Source organism: Pteropus medius, unplaced genomic scaffold, assembly GCF_902729225.1.
Source record: "Pteropus medius unplaced genomic scaffold, Ma_sr-lr_union100, whole genome shotgun sequence".
NCBI classification, from domain to species: Eukaryota; Metazoa; Chordata; class Mammalia; order Chiroptera; family Pteropodidae; genus Pteropus; species Pteropus medius.
This window is the reverse complement of record NW_024340849.1, coordinates 20,158,916-20,162,656: the sequence shown is the minus strand read 5'-3', so window position 1 is coordinate 20,162,656 and position 3,741 is coordinate 20,158,916. Positions and strand designations below refer to the sequence as shown.

Here is a 3,741-nt window from a genome sequence, read left to right as displayed (position 1 = left end):
TATTACCTCGCTCGCCCTATTTTCTCATCTGTCATCCCTTCTTTTTACATTAAGTGCCAGGTCCTTTTGTTTCCTGGGGAAAGGAAAATAAATCAGAGACAATACCAACCCTAGTGAACAAATTTCTAGTTAGTGGGAGAGATATGAAACCTGATCAATTATAATACAGTCTGGTGTTGTGAAGAGATACGCAAAAAACGATATGATTTGGGAATCCCTGGAGACTATGGAGTCCCTCTGCCTGTGAGAATTTAAGAAATTTTCCAGAAGAGAGGACATTAAGTTGCACAAAGCAATTGAGGAAAGGGCCTCCCAGGCAGAGAGTAGGTGAGCATGTTAGTTTTCTATTACTGTCGTAACAAATGAGTATATGTTAGGTGACTTATGATGACAGCAAATTCCTTATCTTTTAGCTCTATAGGTCACAAGTCTGACAGGGGTCTCATTGGGCTAAAATCGAGGTGTCGGTATGGCTGTATTCTTTTCTGGAAGCTCTAGGGGAGGAGTTCTAGAAGCTGCTGGAATTCCTTGGCTCATGGTCCCTCCATCTTCAAAGCCAGCAATAGTTGACTGAGTCCTTCTAACATCACATCACTCTGACCTCCTCCTCTGCCTCCTTCTTCAAATTTTAAGGACCCTTTGATATATTGGGCCCACTCAGATAATCCAAAATGATTTCCCTATTGTGCGGTCAACTAATTAGTGACCTTAATTCCCCTTTGCCAAGTAAAATAACATATTCACAGGTTCCAGGGATTAGAACACGAGCACCACTGGGGACCATTATTCTGCCCACCACAGCAAGGGGGAAGGTGCAGAGACATGGAACGACCTGCTCGATCTGGGAACAGAGAATAGTTTAGAGCTCAGTGAGTAGTGGCTGACCAGAAAAGAACCCGATTATAAAGGTTTTTATATACCAAGCACAGTATTTATTTATTCTTTTATCCATGGTGGCTTTTAAGCAGGGAGTAACCTTGTCTCTCTCCTGCTTTCTGAACAATCACTCTAGCAACAGGATGGAAAGGAACTAGAGAGAAGTAAGGCAGGGAGACTGGTTAGAAAACTACTGGAGCAGTCCACATGGGAGGAGACTGAACTAAGGCAGTGGAATGAGGATGGATAGAAGGCTACGGGTTCGAAGCTACTCTGGAGGAATGATTGCCAGGAGGTGAAGCTTGCTAGAATGTGGAATGTAGGGAAGGGGTTAGGAATTGCTGAAGTTTCTAGCTTAGGACCCTGTGTGAATGGTGGTTCAGTAAACTGAAATCTAGATGATAAAAAAGGACACACTGGGCATGGGGGATATTGTAGAATTTTATATGTCAATGGCATACTTGAGTGAAGAGATCCCTTAGGCAAGTCATGAGCTTAGGGGATGGGGAACTTCCTGCCCACTTCACAAGGGTATTGTAAAACCACTAAGAAACCACTCCTACCAGTGCAAGAACACAGGTAAATACATCGTCATTCACCAGTTCATCATAGGCAAGAAAACAGATGGTCTCTTTCTCTGAAGATACCATTTGCAATTCACTAACAAATGTTTTGCTGGCCCCTTCTTTGTGTGTGTACCAGCCTAGGTTCTACAGGGAACCAAAGGGGTCTCGAGTTCTCCTGAGTTTGAGAGGTACCAGGTATTACTGGGAAGCCATAGTCAAGAGAAATGTAATAACTTAAATGCCAGCAAGTGACCAGTTGAGCCCAAGTCAGAAACCTGGGTGTATTACAGATATGTCCTTACCTCTTACTCCTCACTTCCAGAGATCATCAAGCCCTTTTGATTTTATCTTGTAAATACTTCTAGAGTTGGCTTCCTCTCCTGCTTTAAGATAAAGCCTTTTATATTTCTCATTTGAATTAGTATAAAAAAACCTCTGAACCGGGCCTCTTGTCTTTAGTCTTGTTTCCCTCCCATCGGTTCTTTAATGACAGCCAGAGATGACATTTCCTAATTTTAATTCAATCTTAACACTACTCAACTTGAAATAATTCAATAAAATATAGAGTGAAAAATTTAAATATAAGAGTGGGAAAGGCCTTTCTAAACAAGACATAAAACAAGCAATTCATAAAAGGAAAAATGATAAATTTGAATATGCAAAATTAAAATTTTCTGCTTGTAAAAAATGCAATAAATGAGTTAAAATACAAAGAAAAAATATTTGCAGTAGAAATGACAAGGCACTGGTAACCTAACTATGTAAATGGTGTCTACAAATCAATAAGAGGAAAACCTAACAATATAATACAAAAACTGGCAAGGGAGCACAAATAGAAAATGAAATAGAGATGGCCTTGAAACAGGAAAAAAAGCTTAAAATCTCAGTAAGTAAAATGCCAATTTCTCTAAAATTAGACACCATATGTTTGGCCACATCAAAAAGTTTGATAATGCACTGCATTGATCAGTTTAAGGAAATAGCTACTCTCAAATGCTATTGGTGGGAAAGTACTACCATCTGGAAACCTGTAAATATCTATCAATTCTTCAAATGTATATATTTTTTGAAATTATATCTCTATATAATTATTCTATAAGCTCAGATATAGTTATATATGTACGTAAACACAAGACAATGTATAAGGATATCCACTGAGAATACCCTAAATGTCTTTAACAAGAGATTGTTTAAATAAATCATTGTGTGCACATAATACAGAATGCTACACAGCTGTTAAAAAGAATGAAGGAAGGAGAATAAAGCACTGCTACGGTTAGTATAGAATAATCTCTAAGATATAATAATAGCAATAAAAGAAAACTTACATAACATCTATTATATGTCAGGCGCTATTCTAGAAGCTTTATATATTTACATATAATTGTATATTTATATATTTAACATTTAATCCTTACAACAACCCTATAACATAGCTATTATTATCATTATCATTATTATTATTACTTTCATTTTACAAATGAGGAAACTGAGGCACATTAGAATCAAATAATTTGTCCATTATGAAGATAAAGATTTCTTTCCGTGATCTTTTTTCTCTCTGTGATTTAGTGCAGACATTTATATCTAATACTTCTAAACTATTTTCCAGTTTACTATTTTTTCTCTTCAGTATGTATAATTCATTGAATTCTTAATTTCATTTAATGTAGGATGGATTTTTTTCTTTCAGTTTTTTGATTTCCATTTAGTTCTTTAGTTATCTACTAACAGTATTAATCTTTTCTTTTAATTCTTTGAACATATTAGTCATAGAGATTTTAAAGTCCAAGTCTGATAACCGTACTCTCTGGATCTATTTCTACTATCTGTTGTTTATTTGGGTTTTTCAGTCATGTGTTGTCATCTTACATACCTGGTTATATTTGATGAATGTCAGACTTGCATATGAAGAATAATGGAGATAATTTGGTCCTCTAAATCAGAGGTCCCCAATCCCTGCACAGCAGGAGGTGAGTGGCAGGCCAGAGAGCAAAGTTTCATCTGAATTTGCAGCCACTCCCCAGTGCTAGCATCACCGCCGCAGCTCCACTTCAGATCATCAGACATTAGATTCTCATATGAGCACTGGTCCCGGTGCCAAAAAAGTTGGGACTGCTGCTCTAAATGCTGTTATCTTTTTCCAGAGAGAGTTTACTTTTGTAGGGCAGCTAGGCAAGAAGTACAAACATGCTACCCTGAACATGCTCAATTCCATCTGATCTTGGAAGCTAAGCGGGGTCGGGCCTGGTTAGTACTTGGATGGAAGACCACCTAGGAAGACCAGGTGCTGTAGGCA

General features: G+C 37.6%; 1 pseudogene; it reads left to right on the top strand.

The window, feature by feature from the left end:
* The first annotated feature begins 3,622 nt into the window (after nucleotides 1-3,622).
* LOC120590690 (uncharacterized) lies at nucleotides 3,623-3,741 on the top strand (annotated as a pseudogene).